Below are 20,573 nucleotides of genomic sequence, written 5' to 3' on the forward strand. Positions count from 1 at the left end.
ACTTCACTTTCTGGCGAAGTATTTTCCAACTCGTCTGTGTTACAGTTTGCCTTTTTATTGATGTTTATTTCTTTTTTTTTTTTTTTTTTTGTAAAATATTTGATTCTGATTGTTGTCCAGTACAATTTTACGTTTTTGTAAAATATTCTCTGACAATTGTTTTTCGCCTATGACAATTTGTTTCTCAATAAAGTATTATTCAGTAAAATATCCCAATCGTTTCTGCAAATTTTTGTCTATTGCAATGTCGCTTTTAGTAAAACATTCTCTGATTTCATCGGATACTTGATTTTGTCGTCTTCTATTGTTCGTCGAAAATTAAAATTGGCGCGTCCTTTAGAGTTTCGTTCAGTCGATTAAAATTGAATTCTTGATGCTTGAAATTAATGATACGCTCGAAAACAGTTGATGGCTTGTGTGTGTAGAATGTAGCATAATTTTGTTTGTCGATTCACGGTTTACGCGATGAACAAGATATCATCGTTGATCGCATAAGGATAAATTGGAAGAAATTTCCATAGAATACACATAATACTGAATGAAATATAGCATAACGTGTGCAATATGAAGCATATGATATAATATCGAAAGTAAAATAATTATTATAATATACAGTAAAATAAATTTCGGCTTTACTTTAGCTGTGTTCGTAAAAATTTGGAAATGCACAAAAACGATTAAACAGTTATTTAATGACAATCTATTTGAAAACATTGATTCTCTTGTGAAAAATAATTTTATATTAATTTATATTTTAATGAACTTGTCGTCTTTATTTCGATAATATATTTAAAACATTGCTCACTCTTTGCTCATCCTGAAGATATAATAATGCTTATAACCTTGAATGAAACGGACTAGAAGAGCTCTAGTACAAGAAGAAAAAGAAAAAAAAAAAAAAGAAAAGCTCATCTGGGTCAATAGATCACACGTACGTATGCTTGCACTTACAATTAGATCGATTCAAAGACAAACGCTAGGACGTAGCGAACGGTAAAATAAAATGTGAACGTGGAAGTACAACGGATGGTAGTGCACAGATTTCCTAAAGTTCGAAAACCGTGCAAACATCGTCGCATTATCACGCCATTCGCGCAAATATTTGCGTAAAACTACGTACCGAAATATGTATCAAGCAGAAACATTTGACGTGTTTCGTGAGACAACATTCACTTGCCGGCAAACAGTTTTCGACAAACTGTGTACGTAATAGACAATGATTATACTGGAGGTTTTTGGCGCTTTTAATTTTTCAAACACGTGGAATGTAAATGGAGATCTGTTTATACATTTTTTGGGAAATGTAAGAGATTCTAAGAAAATCTGGAGACAAACATACGTGTAACATATCTTCAGAATGGAGCTTTTGTTACGATGTTTAGCAAATGAAACTTTCTATTCGGATTTCTTTAATTTTACTATAACTATAACTTATCAAAGCATAAAATTGCACGAACAGAAGCATTGACTGTGATACAGATAAACATGAGCATCAAATATTAATAATATTAAATACAAAGTGGGCCAAAAATCACTTCCTATTAGATCCACAATTTTTTAATTTCTTAATTTATTTTTTTTTATTTCGACGTTTGAAAGAAATAATTTTTAAAACGTAACGAAAAAGTCATACTCGAAATTAAATTTAGTTTAAAATTAATAAAGTTAGTTTTTTCTTTTGACTGGTTTATTGAAAAAAAAAGATAAGTAGGAACTATACTACTTCAGATATTACATGTTAAATATTAGTTTTATATGTTAAAATATAATTTGTATATTAATACAATTAATATAATGAAATATGATTTATGAAGCATATAATAAATATTATTTCTTTATATATATTTTTTATATTATTTTATATTATTATCACATTCATAATAATTTTTATATCATATAATATTCCATGCATTTTATATTCGTAGCTTAGCAATAATGTTTAAATTAAACGGACACTGCTTCATCTGCCATTTTGATGAAATTCAAATTTAAATTCATTCATCATCTATAAATTTATTCGTCGAATGTTCGCCCGATTTTATGGTAACTAGACTTGCAGGTCTTTCGTTCATATCAAAATGGTTCAACAGAAACATAAAACTTAAATAGATGCTTGTTTCACCTAATAAATACGCTTGTTTTATCATGTTAGGTGCATTTTAACATTTTCATTTCTTTCAAAAACGCATGAAGATGATATATTGTAATAACTATCGAACCGTTCTCGGTTCAGATATTCTCGGTATTCGTTTACATTCGCCACCAATATAACTCGTCCATCGTTTACACAACATAAACGAGCCACAAGTTTGTAGAAGTAAAGGTTGAACGAGCATTCATTCATTTGGTCTGAATGCACCATGCTGAAGCAATTAAAGGTGTACTGCAGCTTTTATTTATTTATTTTTTTCAAGTTTCGTTAAATATATTTATTTTTATTTGAGAAAAATCAATCTGTTGAAATTTCCTTTACGAGTTGTTATGCAATTTTATATTTTTTCACAATTAAAGGCGGAGCCTAAGCAAAAGTTTGTTTCTGCATTCTTTCAATTTCTAATCAGTACCACTGAAAAAATTAATTTTGGAATTTGTAGTTTAATTTAATTTTATTATTAATTTCCATCAAAGAGAGTATAAAATACAAAACAGAATTAAATAGTTTAAATTATTATTATTGTATAATACAAATTGCTATAATTGAGAGTTAAATTTTCAATACTGAAATAAAAATAAAAGTACGTCGTCACGCGTGATGATCATTCAAAGAAATAATAAATCGTTGCTCGTTTTGATGTCCTCTTCATGGAATTGCTTATGATGATTTATTCATCTCGTAGAAAAGAATTTAATGCACAATTGAATAATACGGAAAAATTTCTCTATTTTTAATATTTTTTGAAAAATAGCTTGCAACGAAATAGATCGATAATTCTCAACTAATGGAATTTCTATTGTCAGCGTTATGCGAGATATGTGGTTGCCGGTATGTGGATAATTTGTGCAATATACCTTAATGCTTCTCGATCTTGAATACCTATTTGCATACAAAACATATTTCCGTTCGTAGAATTAGAATTTTTTATTTTGATTTCGGTAGTGATAACGATCTTAGGCAAAAATTGAGAATCATTGAAATGGTTAACAATAATCGTTCATTAATATTAATTGTTGTATGTAATTGTATTAATTGCATAGAAATATGCAAATGGATACTTGATAAATGAATAACATAATTGTCATAATAATATAATTCAAATTTTTCAACTAGAATAAATTCGTACAGCTTGTAAACAATTGACTGACTAGTTAAATATATCTTGATGAAATATAGTCAGATAATTTAATTGCACGAATTACTGCCATAAAATTCTGATTTTAAATAATTAATATGATATAATTGTATAACTATTCAAGAAAGATTTAACATTATACGTGGATGTTCAAAGCTTAAAGCATAAAATTACTCAGGTATGTAATAATTGTAGATGAATAATGCGAATAGAAAGATTAAATCTTAAGAACACGGTGCGTATTTGTATCTTAAAGTAAATTTAATCAAGTGTTTAATAATTGTAGGTAAATAATATATATAAAGATAAATCTTAAAACATATCTATGTTTTTATGTACAATAGGGTTGAACATAAAATTGACATACTCAGTTTTTTGACGATATCTTTATGAAAATAATTGATATATTAGCAAAATCTATTTTCATAAATAGTTCACTATATACGAGAGTAATGCGCACAGTAGCAATCATCAACAATGACGCAAGAAATATAAAAATTCGAGAGTTAAAAAAATATCGACACATTTGTCAATTTCAGTGCTTGATTTAATGGCGGAATGTTATTAGGAAAATTACAAAATATCCTTTCGTAATTACTGGAATGTCATCGAGCGATCACTGGGAAAGGACGTTTGTCTAAACCAGACCAAACCTAACCTAAAGAGTGGCTCGCTAGCTCTTGCCCCCACTTTCCTGATCGCTAGAGTTACCCCCTCCACTGTATCGATCTCTTTACTACATCGATCTCTCCACTACATTGAAATGTCCTCGCCGTGCATGAATCTCACTCTTTCAGTCTGTTGATTTCCTTACCAAACCATTGGTGACAGCGATTAGGAAAGTTTGCTTTAAACCATTAAAAATATTCTATTCAAATATAATTCATGATAAAACTGTAAAAAAAAAAAAAAAGAAAATCACCCCTCATATATACGTTTTTAATATATTTTTAATTCTCGAATTTTTACATTACTCGTGTCATTATTGTGTAACTCATTACTGGAAATTGCTAGAAACTATTTATAAAAATCAATTTCATCGACGTATCATTTCTTTTTCTTTTTTTTTTTTTTCTTTTTCTTCACGAAACTTTCGCGTGAATTTTTCGATCCACTGTTTTTTTTTTGACTGAAAACTGAAAGTCACGACGAATATAGCGTTGAACGCAAACGCAATTAATAGAGTCAACGAACCCGTCGGTACCGGTGGTGAAAATCACTTCACGCAAGAGGCGAAAGACCGAAAGGTGTTCAAACGCGTTTCGCGTGCTGGCGTGATTAAGCGCGCCATTATTTTTAAACTTTCGGTCGCGTAGACCACCCGAGATCAAAGCCTGTTACTCGCAGAGGGCAGTTCAGCCAGGATTAACTAGTTAATCTACGTGCGTGCGCCATGCTTCAAATTGAATTGAAGCCGCGCGCGTTGTTTACGGTAATGTGATAAATGAAAGCTGCTTAAAAATAACACCGGATCGGGGAAATGATGTGTGCGCGTGTGTGGTGGGGATTGTTGATGCCACGCGAAATATACAGGGTGATCCATTCTAAGGGGTCAGGACAGTTTGAAATGTTCAAAAAATCGATTTTTTTTTTTTTGTTTTGTCTTAAATAGTAGTTTGAAGTCTTAGAAATAAGATACAAAAGATCCTTTAAAACGACTTATTTTGGGGTATAGTAATAAATCCGCGGATACAGAATAATTGAATTTGTATCACTGTTTACAACTTTAAGCAGTATCATAAAGTGTAAATTGTATGATTCAAATATTACTTTTGGTGAATCGAATATTAGGGGACTTGGATTCAATTTAGTTGTGAATTGTAAGAACTGTGAGCCGCGATATATATATGTAAAAAAAGTAAGTAAAGGATACATATGAAAAATGACGTTCTGAAACTTTCAACGCGTTTTTCTGAAACTAGGTTTTTAGAACCGGCGTGCAAGATATCTCGGGAATCTAACTAACCGATTACTGTGAAACCTGGTACGTAGCTTTAGTATAATATTTACTAGGGATTGGCGATCTAACATTTTTAAAATTTTTAACAATTTCGAAAAATATAAACAAGAAACGTAGAAATGTTTGTCATACAATTCGAAATAATCAAAGACAAATAGCTGCTATTTTCATAATTTTCACAGAAATGAAAATGTTGGATCGTCAATCCCTAGAGAATATTGTTTACTTTTGAACTTTCTTCGCCTTTTTGTTGCAACTAATCCTGTTTGCCTGGAATCATGCACACCGATAGGCAATGTAAAGAAAAGTTATGTAAAAGGATGCCATGAAAAAGTTAAATAAGACCACAAAAGCTCATGTCAATCAAATATATACTTTTTTTTTTTACTAGCTCTCCAAAGTATTCGTAATTTTTAGGCTCGTCAAATTGTCCTGTCCCCTTAAGTGAGTCGCCATCTAAATATCTTTTCAAATTGTGACGATGCGAGAAATATTTTTTTTACCTAACACCCATTGGTGTTTTCAAAAATTTCTGAGTATTTTATTTGTATTTCAACTGTCTTAACTGTTTTAAGATATGCTCTCCTTTGGTTGTCAATTTGGAATACGAATAAATCTGTACATTTAAAGTACATTATATTCGAGAAATTTCCACCATGTATAATACAGTAGTATTTCAGTTTCTTTCACACAGCTTTCCAAGCGAAATTTGCATGATGAGTTTTTGAATCACTAACGATGCATAGTAACATGTAAATAGCGTAATTACTCACTTTACTGTTTGCTGTATTCTTTCATTATTGTTTATTATTTACTCTTCCATTCACCAGATTCGCTGTATTGTGTTCTTCAATGAATTGACCGCTTTCAAAAACGCTTTTATCCTTTCACGCGTATTGAAATAGCAGGCTCGCTCAACCAGCTTTCAGTCAACCCGATCCACATGCATTTTGCTATCTCGTTATTTTCTAAATATTTTGCTCACGTTTAGCATACTCTCTCATACACCACTCACACACATCTGTTAGTGAGAAGATCTCGACATTGTATGTATATAAATCTTTACATAGATTTCACATAGATTTTGTTCTTTTTCTTATTTGAAAGTGATTCAATTCGTCTGAAAGATACTTAAATATGTACAGGTACACAGATTACGAATGTACTTGAAAATTTTGTGGCAAATTTCGCAAATTGTTTGCATAATTACATTACTCACAATAAATAGTAATCGAGTGCAAATGATATATTATAATTTAATATTATATTATAACTTTTATTATAAAATTATATAAAGAAAATTATATATTATATTCTATGTAAATAAAATTACATAAAAGTGAGATTGTGAGATTCAAATAAATAATTTCCAAGTAATTTTTTACTCGAGTTAATTTAATTAGAGAAATATGGCAAATAATCCGACGTAAGATTGTCCGAAATCTATCTCCAAAAAGTTCCCTCAAACACGAAATGAAAAATGAAATAACAAGTTAGTTCGTTGGAGAAAAATCATTTTCATAGTCAGCTGTTTCAAATAACAAATACTAACCAAACTAGATCACATTGTTCGTTCTTATATATATTATTAAATACATTATTTCGAAAATAAACGTCCGAGCTCGCCAAATTGACTTACAGACAACAGTACAAATACACACGCCACCTGTCGTATCGGCCGAGTTCACTGGCTCATGTTAATAATCCGCGCTATCGTTGAAACGAATCCCAATTATGGATCGCTGATTTAAATATTAAGCTGTGCAAAGCCAATGTTAATAACGCCGGTACAGTTATCAGCGCACATACATATATTTACATAAGGCAAGCTACCTCTTTCTCCCTTTTTATCTCGCTATCCTTAACGTCACCGTACGAGCACAGGTAACAGAATGTTGCCGTTTATTTCTTAATGTATTTTGACCAGCGACGAAACTTCTAATTTTAACTCATTCGTGTTATATTGAAAGAAATGGCATACGTATGTTCACCACGAGCTTGAAAACGCAAGGTTTCTCGTATGGTATCCGACTGTAATGTACAGGGGTAGCATGTGGGAAATAGAGTGAAGAAATAAGATCGAAAGTATAAAACAAAATTTTTCTATTTCTCTTCGTTTTCGAAACGAGTTTGAAAATTTATTAAATACCAATATTATATTATTCAAAATCCATTTTCTTGGAAATGAAGCTTCAAACAAAGAAAATTTTATTGTACGATATTTGATTTATTCTTGTACGTATAGAATTTCGTGTGTATAATACAATAATACCTGTATTACTATACTTAACCGCCGTGACTTGTTTCTTACGTTTTTATTGAGATGAATTTTTTAAAAACTTCGGCCAATGTCCTGAACGCAATTAGATTGCAGATTTTTATACATTTTTACATTTTTGCGAACGTAACTTAACTCTTCGCGAGTTAAATCTGAATTTTTGCCAATTATTCCTAGAAATATTTGATGCGAGGTTTATATATTAAAGTAGAGACTTAGAGTAAGTATGTCGGAAATTTTTCTGATTTTTTTGAAAGCCATGAACAGTAAAAATATTAGTGTCCAGATTGAACGCGGAAGCGAATGAAACCTAAATCAAAATTTGTTTTATCTATTATATGTTGTAATTGGATTGCGAATGTTTATGAAGATAATTAAGGAAATGGAACCTAAGTGGAAAATTAACTTACCTACTAAATATTATAAGAAATGTCATACTTAATATTTTATATATTTCTCCATATTATTTTCATTGCGTGCAATTTAACGTCTCCAGATTTGCCATCGATGCATAAAAATCTGTAGCATGAAATGGATATTTTATATATTTTTGCAAGTTATACATATGTATTCTGCATATTGTTGTATCTTCCAGTTTTCTATAAATGCATAAAAATTCGCAGTCTAGTAATGATATATCGTAAAATAATTACAATTCTTTTCTTATATTTCTATTAAAACATTTGTTTAAATTTTTTATTTTTTATTTTTTACGATCGTTGGTTACGAGCTGAACGAACACAAACTATTTGCAGACTAAATTCAGCGAAAAGAACTCTGTATGTGAACTACATAGTAAATTAATTGACCGAAACAGTTACCGAATAAATAGAACCTTGTAAACACTAGAATTGGCCTTCTTTCTGTGTTTAAACCAAATAGTTGAAGCTTAATTGCTTTCCGCTCAAACAGTATAAACAGTATCACACTCATTTTTTGAACTAAACACGTGATAGAGGTATTTTCTTTTCATCTTATAATTTTTGAAGTTTTTTTTGATAAATGAATTTTTTTGTACAAATAGATAGGAGAATAGAAACATATTTGGAGTTTTTAACTCCTCTAGTACTGCTAGATAATTTAATGATATTAGATTGTAATAAATAATATATTTTTTTTAATTACTTTTTTTCAATAAATATTTAAATCTTTGGAGTTTTAAATACAGCTTCAAGAGTAGATCTCTTTTCTCATTTGTTTTTTATGTGTTGTCAACATTTTGCTTTTACATGTGCACATCTTATCGTGATTATTATTTGTTTGAACCATTTTTTCGGCTAGAAACTAAATTTATCAAGGAAAGAAAAAAAACTGTTGAAAATGTCTTTAAAGAATTTGTTGACATCCGAACTCCAAATTTATAAATTTACAAATTTTTATTGACTGATAAAATTTCTGATATTGAAATTATAAAATTATTATCATTTGAATAATAGAACAATTTAAATCTGAAATTTTAATGTTTTCTAAAAAATTAAAAAATGATTAAATTTTTATCTATATAAAAAACATAAATTGATTATAAAAATAATAATATTCTAATTTCTAATAAATAAGTAAGTAAAATACGAAAATAAAATTATTATTCCTCTAATTAAAATTAATAAATATTCATAATTTAATAAATAGTCATAATAACATGCAAATTTTAAAATAAATTGTAAGTTATATAATTTATAAATATTTTTATAAGTATGCTATTAATATCACTATTGTTACGTTAGTTTATTTATCCTTGTTTTAAATTGTATTAGATAATTATTATATTATAGAAATGATTACTGTAGATAATGGATAAAATTTTTACATATATTATATAAGTAATATATAATTTGGCATACAAATGACGGTGAAAAGTCTGCGAATATAAATAATTCTACTGCACACACGTCGTACAATCGTTTTTTGGTTATGCAGCGGGATGTTTGCACTAAAAGACTAATGAAAAGTCAATTTCGAAAATTCTGTGAAAGTTATTTTGCAACTCAAGGTAATTAAATATCTAAGGAACAATGTACCATTATTATTCTTCGCTTACGCGCCCATGGAACATTGTGCTTCATTGAAAGTTTCGAATTTTTCTGGCATACGTTTGTACTTTAAACATTGTCTGAAATGTGGCTCGCTAATTAGTGAGCTTTGGAATGATTGATGTGGACGGTGATTTTGCTCGTGTTTTTAGGAATTTGTGTAAACTTTTGGACGTTGAAGAATAAAAAGAAGTATAATAAAAAATATTTAGTAATATTAATCGATCGAATCAGTGTAATTTATAATTTAGTAATATAAATTTGAAATGTTGCATTATTATAACGTTGGCTTTTGATAACATTTTGAAATCAATTTAGATTTAGACGAACATATAATTGATATACTTGTTCAAAAACAAAGCAAAGAAAATAAAATTCAGACAATTACACAGAGTAAAGGTTATCGTTATTTGTAAATTGTACTGAAGATAAATTATTACGAAACATGATTTCTGGAGGCCATTTTTTTCTTTAAACGGTCTTAATAATGATCGTGTTAAGAGATTATAATTCCTTTTGTGATGAAAATAAATCGTTCGTCTCTCTTGTTTTTATATAATCTTTTGAGTGTGCGAAATCAAACGTCATTCGAAAAATACTTTAATATGGTAACTGTTATGAATTAACGCGATGCAAGAATATCGATAACAGTGGTCAAACCATGATATATCTGCTATCGCATACATGTGCAGACGTTTAACGATGTTGAATTAATTCTAAATTCTGAGTAACATGATTCTCATGGTTACTTGACCTATCCTCTTTAGAGAGATTATGGAAATGCATGGAATCGAGAGTATATTTAATCTGAAAGCCTAACGTCTATGGGCAACTGATGATGTATTGACGAAACATCAATGGAACTGAGCTAATATCGGTATTTAATGGATAAGTTCAATGGAACTGCTATCTATTTATTCTCACAGAGAGTCGAGAGATGATCATTCTGAATAAACATCAGCGTATCATATCGATTTAAACAAATGTCAGAGATCTTGAATACGCTTAATTACATGTGGTTTATATCAAATGCACATTACTTTCCAAGTCTTGAAAACGAAATACACACAAATCAGTCTGTGTAAGACTAAACTAGATTTTCATGCAAATTTTTGATTATGATTATGATTGAAAGGAGAAGAAAATAGAGTTTCTATGTTATAGAACACATTTTTGATGTTTTTGTAAATGCATAAAAATCAGTAAACATACATTGATGAGATTTATTGGTTTATTCATAAATGAAATCTATATTTATGGGTCCTAATTCTTGCTGCACTTAATTACATCCTATCAATCTGAAGTGAAATAAAGTTATATTCTTGCTACTACTATAGTTACATAATTATTACCATGCTGTTATTATATTTGTTTTGTTGAAGCAAAACAAAACATCAGGATTTGGTTGGAGGCCAAAGAATGGTGCAGAAATTGTGATACACGAGAAAATGATCAGAATATTCTCAAAGAGCTTCTGACTCGCCGCTCGATAGTCTTTGATCTTCAAGTAAATTCGAGACAGAGTCAGGCACGCGTGAGAAAGTTATAAAACGTTATATACGAATCGTTATTTCTTTTTGTCCAATGCTCAGTCGTTTATTGTACATTGTGTTCGAAAGGGACAATTTATTACCTGCTACAGTTTAGCGTTGCACAGGCTTTCATAAATCCTGAGTCTCTTTCGGATTGCACTAGTCAATTTGCAACCGCGTGGTTCACTGTCGACAACGAATTGCATTTAATGTTAATGTTTCTCTCGTGCTTCTCTATTTCTCGTTGCCCTATATTTCTTCTGTTTCTGCCTCTTTGTAGGTTTCACAACTGTCATTGAGTCTTGGTTTGCTTTTAGAACGTTGAACGTTGCCATAAATCTTGTGGAAGTTTTGAAAAAGATTTGAAAATTCTGATTCATTGTTAAATTCCATTCGATATATTTGGATCATTCACCTGTGATTGATTTTGTAACAAATCAATGAATGAAATATATATCATCGCTTGTGTTAATTATTATAATTATAATAATATAGTTATTTATTACATTATTATTATATAATTATAATAATATAATACATTATAATTATGATAATATAATTTTTTATATAACAAATTAAATATAATAACATTATAAATATATGTTTTTTATATATTTTTTTAAAATTACAATTTTATATTTTTGTACGTCGAATATTATACTTTTGTATGTTGTATTTTATTTATTGTATTAATTATTATTTTGCTCTGTGTTGGTTTTAACTACATTCAGGTCATGAAACAATAAGTTAGGCAAGGTAATTCTCGCATGATACTCATTATCTCGGAAATATTTTTATATTAAATTAAAGGAACGAAGTTGATTAGTTTTATGCATCATTATATAACAAATTAATTATAATAACATTATAAATATATTTTTTTTATATTTTTTAAAATTATAATTTTATATTTTTCTACGTCGAATATTATACTTTTGTATGTTGTATTTCATTTATTGTATTAATTACTATTTTGCTCTGTGTTGGTTTTAACTACATTCAGGTCATGAAACAATAAGTTAGGCAAGGTAATTCTCGCATGATACTCATTATCTCGGAAATATTTTTATATTAAATTAAAGGAACGAAGTTGATTAGCTTTATGCATCATTTTGTTTTAATCGCACTGTAATTTTGAAAAGTATATCTACATGAGTTTCCAAATCATTATTATTACGCATAAATCTACTTCAACACTTTACGAATTATTTATCACTTTATCAAATGTACTGAAATTGTTATAGCAAACTTATCAAATATAGCAAAAATAATTGTTTTAGTTAATTTTGGTAAAAAGAAAAGAAAACCTATTTTTTGTATAATGTTAAAAAATATCCTCAAGTGTAAAAATATCGACAAGTGTAAAATTTTAAAATCAGAAAGTGAAGAATAGAAAAAACCCTATAATAGGGTAAAGAATATAAGCTTTTATTTTTATACATCATTTAACTTTCTAAAAATGCTCATTATTGTATATCTAGAAAATTGCAAATTGTTCGTTTTGATCATATTGGTAAATCTAACGTTAACGAAATAATGCATACAGGTGACAGAGTATAATAGCCATTAGCATAATAACATAACAGTTCATACGTCAGTGTCGACGTTTATCTTCGTGACAAGTAAATGATGCGGATTTCCACTCTTCCACTAGCTGAAATCTAGTGAAACTGTCTGCAAATATAGGCTAATCCCGAGAGATTAGTTCCCCATTGAACGCGTTTAAATGAAAATTAAGAGAATCGAGACATCAGAATTAATTCTTATATAATATAAACTCTTTATAATTACTTTGTTTCAAGATAATCAACAAAAAATCAGATTTACAAACGAAGAAAACGTAACATAATTATTTTCTGTAACTATATGATTTGTCTAACTATATATTCATATATTTATGCAAAATAATTTATCTAGTGAATTGTAATACCCACATGAACGTGTATATGTATGTAAAATGTATTCGTGAAATATTTGATTGAATCTGACTTAAATAGTGTTGAAAGTCTGGCGTTTCTCTTTTGTTTAAGTACTACAAATTCGAAAGCTGATACTCCAATATTTTCATTAGAAAATCACTATCCTTCGTGATTACATTATAAATCTTACTGATGAAAATCTGATATTTCTTCTATGTGGATATAAATTCCAAAGATCTGATACTCTAATATTTCCATATTTTACGTCGTAAGTCTTACTCTGGTTTCTCTTGAGTTCGCCCGTATGAAATGACTCAATAACGTCAGTCAGATTGGAATTTCACTCTGCGCGGAATTATTTATTAAAATGTAGATAATCCGTGGCCAACGGAAAGAAAACATCAACAGATTGCGCCGATGGAAATTTCATTACTACAATAACTGCATTATCATTTGTTTGCCAAATGGGAAAACATCAATTAAACGAACGTTCGCGCTTGCATATGACATTACCCCGTGTTTGCATACGTCCACGTTTAATGCTGCATTAAGCGGATTTTATAGTCAGCATAAAGTACATAAATATCGGCAGTTAGTGGTATTATTACAGATAAATCCATCTCGTCTCTGATCGCACGTTGATTGTAATATCCAACGAAGTATGTACCTGAAACCGACCAATCGATATCATTCGTTTCTGTACCTCTCGCAAACGATTACTATTTCCAAGTCGTTGTTTAACGTGTTTTAACAGTTGTCACGCGATTTCTCTTTAAACATCGCGCTGCGATAAAACGATTCAATATTAGTTTAGTAACACGTTTATCGGCAAAATCTCTAACAGATTATTGACGTTGCTACTCGATGTTGTATAACTTGGTCAAATTTATTAGTAACGCTCTACAGATTAATTTATGAACAATTGGAATGTGCGAACGACGACGATTAATGATTCACGAGCAATCTGTGATGAACAAGTAACTTTTAATATTTCAGAATTGTGATACGCAACGAGCCATTAAATGTGCAGGGTTGGGTCAAAAGTTTCTTCCTACCTATTTTTTTTTTTTTTTTTTTTTTAAATAAAACGTTAAATTATAAGAAAAAATTAATTTTATTAATTTTAAATGAAGTTTAAGTTCGCACATGATTTTTTATTAATACACAAGAAACAATTTTTTTTTTGTGTGTACTTTAATCTGTAAAAAAAAAAAATTAAAGGATATAATAAAAATTTATATAATAAAAGAGATATAATAATAATATATAATAAAAAAATTACGGATTTATGATATTTTAGTAGGAAGTGACTTTTGACCCACCCTGTATTTTCGTTACGAAAGATTAACGCTTTCTTTTCAACGCGTTTCAATATCTTTAGTTTATACTATTTCAATATACAAAAGACGTTGAAGTACAAAGTATTACTTTTTATATACGCTTCTTCGTTTCATTTTAAGATGTTATCAATTTAATATTATTCAATAAATCGTAAAGTTTACACTTGTCTTTCTATAATCTATACATTTGGTTCAAAAATGATACATTTTAAAAACTGTATTTTATATTCTTGTTATATCGTGGGAACGGTTTCCTAAAAGTTATAATTTGTTAGTTGAAACGAGTACTTGGTGTTGCGAGCGTTTTTATTAGCAAAATAACATGTTATTATATTGAAAAGGAATTTTATAATATATAAGAATATTTTATTGATAACGTTACATTACTTGTGACTCACATGTAAAAATAAACTAACGATGCAATTCAACAGCATAATCTTCAGATTCTTGTATGAAAGTTAACAAATATATATTATACTTATACATTCTTATACTTTTTCATGAATTTAAATTCAACGTTATCACTCTTAATGAAAAATGTAATAATAAACTGTATAAGTATAATATTATATAATAATATAAATGTTAAAATTAAAAGTAGATATAATAAACAATAATAAAATAAGTAAAATAAATACATATTAAATTGATGCATATAAATTAATATCAAAATTTATGGAAATATTATACAATAGAATAAATTGTATAATAAAACTGTAATAATATAATGATAAATTATCTTTATAAATTATTTCCTCCATTGTAAGGTACCTGTGAAATTTTCTTTTCGTAATTTCATTAACGCAGCATTGATTTCAGTAATAAAATTTCAATGCAATGAAATCAAATGAAACGGAACCGTCTACAAAGCGTTTATTGCAAACATATATTTAAAAACATAAAAAGACCGTAATTATTCACTTTGAATAATTGCTTCAAACATAAAATTCTAGTGATTTCATTAAACGTTGGGAACCATTAATGTAATTAATAATCGACTGTTTGAATAATTTTATGACGTTCGTATGAAACGTATACGTACAACAAACACAGAGTAAATATTTTGTAATCATACTTACAATACAATATGATGTATAATGTCTGTTTTAATTAAAATTTATATATGTCCGTGTATATAATAAACTTTGCAATAAACATGAAAATATTTGTACTTTCTGTTGTTCCACAATATAAATAACACAATTCCATAATCTGAATGTTCGAATACTTTCACAATCCTGCGTACAGGGTGGTCCACCTAATCTTATCTTTTCGAATTACGAAAAATATAAGACAAATGGTATCGAAAGGCCAATAACTAGTAAAAATTTTCTTTTTTCAAGTTCATTCTTTCCCAAGATTTTCAAGGCAATTGATGTTTTTTCTTTCCTTACAACCATGTATTTTTTTTTATAGTAGTATACCATAGTAATAGTATACTTTATATTTTTATTATTTGTAGCAGTATACTATAATAACAGTGCACTATATACTTTTATTATTTGTATTAGTATACTATATTAATGGTGTACTATGTATTTTCATTATTTGTAGCAGCATACTATAGTAATAGTGTACTATGTATTTTTATCATTTGTATCAGTATACTATAGTAATAGTGTATTATGTAATTTTATTATTTGTATCAGTCTACTATAGTAATAGTGTACTATGTATTTTTATTATTTGTATCAGTATACTATAATTATAATATACTACATATTTTTATTATTTGTACTAGTATACTATATTTTGGTAGTAGTGTACTATATATTTTTATTATTTGTAGCAGTATACTGTAGTAATAGTATACTACATATTTTTATTATTTGTATCAGTACTATAGTAATAGTGTGCTATGTATTTTTATTATTTGTATCAGTATACTATAGTTATAGTATACTACATATTTTTATTATTTGTATCAGTATACTATAGTAATAGTATACTATATATTTTTATTATTTGTACTGGTATACTATATTTTGGTAGTAGTGTACTATATATTTTTATTATTTGTAGCAGTATACTGTAGTAATAGTATACTACATATTTTTATTATTTGTATCAGTACACTATAGTAATAGTGTACTATGTATGTTTATTATTTGTATCAGTCTACTATAGTAATAGTGTACTATGTATTTTTATTATTTGTATCAGTATACTGTAGTTATAGTATACTATATATTTTTATTATTTGTATCAGTACACTATAGTAATAGCATACTGTATATTTTTATTATTTGTACTAGTATACTATATTTTGGTGGTAGTGTACTATATATTTTTTATAGTAGTATACTGTACTACTATTTCCACGTTTCGTTCACGTTCCTCTTCTTCCGTATTTGTCGTTGCTTCGGCATTTCCTTGTTTCTCATGTGATATCTTGATACCATCCCTCCCCCTCCCCCCTCCCCCTTCCTGGTAACATGTTGGAAACTATCTCTATACGAGGCACGAGATAGATCGTAGCTCAAAAATCGAAAAAAAAAAATCCTTCGTCGCGTAGCGTAACATGTACGTCGTAACCTGCGGCCAAAGAGCGCTCTAGCTCTTATCTGATCGCGGATGGACGTGTATCGGTCAGGGTTGGTGAGACGCGGCGCGATCGCGCCGGAGGGCGTATCTGTGTACGCGTTTCGCGGCATCGTAGAAGCAGCCAGCCGGTTTACGGACAGGCTGGCTGAAAGGACGAGGCAATTAATCTTAACGACACTGGCGTTGCGCATGGCTGTCGCCTGGCTATGCGACGCTAATTAATCTAATACGCTATTGATATTATAATTAGGTCCGGTCCCGTTCCCCGTGATTTCAACCGATCGTTGCGAATCTCTCTCCCTCCCTTTTTCTCTCTCTTTCTCCCTTTCTCTCTCTCTCTCTCTCTCTCTGATTTCTGAAATCGCTTTGCCGCTGGCTGATTTATTATCGAGCCGGTCTCGCCCGTGTATCCCGCAAGCCGACAGAAACGAGAAACGAGCCCGTGGGTCGTTGACAGTTTTCGAACGGCTTGGCCGTATTTCATCGGATCGATTTTCGTTACCGTTCGAATGAATCATGAGAGTCGAACCGCCGTTCAAGTGGCTGACCGACGAAATTAACGAACTTTTTCGGGAATTAAACGGCACGTGACGCGAACTGCGATGGAAAAGCGAATTAATAAATATACCGAGCTAGTTCCTATCGTTCGATTAATTTTCGCCAATCTTATCTCTCTTTCGTTTCGTTCTGTTCCGGATGTTGCTGTAAATATAAGACTATAACCAACTTGAGTTCTTGAAATTTACATAATTTATAAAAGTTCAACTTGAGTTTTTGAAATTTACGTAAGTTCAACTTGAGTTGTTGAAATTTAAATAAATAATTTACATAAGTTCAACTTGAGTTCTTGAAATTTACAGGAGTAATTTACATAAGTACAATTTGAGTTTTTGAAATTTATATAAGTTCAACTTGAGTTCTTGAAATTTACATAAGTTCAACTTGAGTTGTTAAAATTTACACAAGTTCAATTTGAGTTCTTGAAATTTACACAAGTAATATACATAAGTTGAACTTGAGTTCTTGAAATTCACATGAGTTTAACTTGAGTTCTTGAAATTTACACAAGTTCAACTTGAGTTCTTGAAATTTACATAAATTCAACTTGAGTTCTTGAAATTTACACAAGTTCAATTTGAGTTCTTGAAATTTACACAAGTAATATACATAAGTTGAACTTGAGTTCTTGAAATTTACATGAGTTTAACTTGAGTTCTTGAAATTTACACAAGTTCAACTTGAGTTCTTGAAATTTACACAAGTTCAACTTGAGTTCTTAAAATTTACACAAGTTAAATTTGAGTTCTTGAAATTTACATAAGTAATTTACGTAAGTTGAACTTGAGTTCTTGAAATTTACATGAGTTCAACTTGAGTTCTTGAAATTTACTTAAGTTCAACTTGAGTTCTTGAAATTTACACAAGTTCAACTTGAATTCTTAAAATTTATATAAGTTTAATTTGAGCTCTTGAAATTTACATAAGTTCAACTTGAGTTCTTGAAATTTACATAAGTTCAACTTTAGCTCTTGAAATTTACATAAGTTCAACTTGAGTTCTTGAAATTTACACAAGTAATTTACATGAGTTCAATTTGAGTTCTTGAAATTTACATAAGTACAACTTAAGTTTTTTACATAAACTTCAAACAGTTATGAATATCAAAAATTTTACAGTTTAATTCATAAAGTTCGAGATGAGTTTCGAAATTGAAACGTAATAAGTTGTTGTAATACTATGAAATACTTTACGATGTACATATACACATATATCGATACAAACAGTGTTCACAATTTTTTGTCTATTTATTGCAAGAAAACAACTGCATCTAACGAACTTTTTTGAAACATTTTAATATTTTCACATCGGACAAAATGTATTAATATTTAAAAATAATTCTCTGCGTAAGACATTTTAAAATTTTACGTCTCTTTCTATTTTTCTTCAAATAACTCTCATAAAATCTCACGTCTCTTTCTTCCTCGTTTCTCTATAATTTCATTCGAAAAACTTTTAAAATCGTTCTGTATATATGACTTCTGCAATCGTGTTACACAGCTCTGTGACTTGCAGTCTTGTAAAAATTCGCAAAATTGTTGGAGCAGTTACACGATACGAGGGAGATTTCCTGTACCGGACGAGGTAGTTTGATTACAGTGTAGCAAGGATTGCCGATCGTGGTGTTATTAACAGCGTAGTCCGATGATCTATCGTCGTAACTCTCCAATCGAATATTCGAAATATTTTATTTTCGTCTAGTCATCCAGCTCTTGTTATCCAGCAACTGTGCTTGAACCAAAGTGATTGATTTCCATGCTCTTCGTATTCTACATTTCGGTTCACGAGTCGGAAAGAACTGGTGATTTAGTCTCGACGATTTATTTATGTGTCTGATCTACGGGAATACATGTGTTAATCTGTGCGTCTGTGGTGTATTATTTATTATTGAAATTACATACGTTGTATCTATGCACTGTTTAAAATTCAGTGGCAATAATAGAGTACTGTAGCGTAATTGGCTAATTATTGATGGTATCGGACATTTGTAATAAGATCAGAGATTTTATGATGCACAAAAACCAAACTTTTTATTTTCAATCTGACGTGCTGGTAAATATCTTTCAAATCTTCAAAGTAACACATGGAATTTTATAACATTGATAAAACATAACAACAACTGCTTCGGTTTCAAACGATTTATCAATTTTGTTTAAAACTAAATGCAAATGTGATGAAACATCTACTAAAACTAGATAAAACATACGCGTTGTTATAAAATACTTAAATTTTGTTCTTAAATAAATCGTTACATAAATGTTGCTTAGATGAATTAACCAGAAGATTAAAAATTTGATGTTGATATCGGTCTCTTGTCAGTGTGGTAATTGCTCAAAAAGTAACGTTAATAAATATCTAAAGTCGAATTTTAAACAAACAAATTTTTAAGAAACGCAGGAAGAAATCTTTGGAAAAATTTGCACTTCCTGCGGACCTAAATAATAAAAATATCGATCAGCTTACTTCGCTTCTCGATGTTGATTGTTGCAGTGGGGAAAAAAGAGAAAGTAGAGGCGGATGTCCCATAATTATAAATTCTTCAGCGCGGCTGTCGGATAATTAACGAGTACCTTAGATATGGCGACAACCTGCTCGGATACTCCCATATATAATTTACTGTGTTACGCATTCGCTCGGGGGAACGGATGTCAGGCATACAACTGTACAAGTGGATAAAACAGATGATAAAAGTAAATGTGACAATCGTTGAGAATATAAACTGACACAGCTTCGAAATTGAATTAATCTCTGAAGCGCAATTAAACTCTTCCTTGGAGTGATAGTGTGATTATAAGCAAATTAACGATGAAATGTTCTACTTTTAACGTGAATAATTCTGAATTGAAAACGAATGACGCATAATAAACTGGAGGTAAATGAAAAGGTGAGAATAATAGTGGCATAATGATCAAAATGAATTTGAAAAGAAAGAATGAAATAGAATGACAAAATTACGAAACGAATAAACAAAAATAAAATTGAAGAATAAGTAAAATATTAGATCGTTTCGTTCATTTTGAAAAAATTATCTGCTAGCGACCGATTGATGATAAAGTTTCTCATATTTTTTAGAAGACAGTATCTTCTTCTGTCGACGACTCCCTTCTTGTCAAAATTCTTTT

This window comes from Frieseomelitta varia, unplaced genomic scaffold (genome assembly GCF_011392965.1).
Source record: "Frieseomelitta varia isolate USP_RPSP 00005682 unplaced genomic scaffold, Fvar_1.2 scaffold_185, whole genome shotgun sequence".
Taxonomy (NCBI): Eukaryota; Metazoa; Arthropoda; class Insecta; order Hymenoptera; family Apidae; genus Frieseomelitta; species Frieseomelitta varia.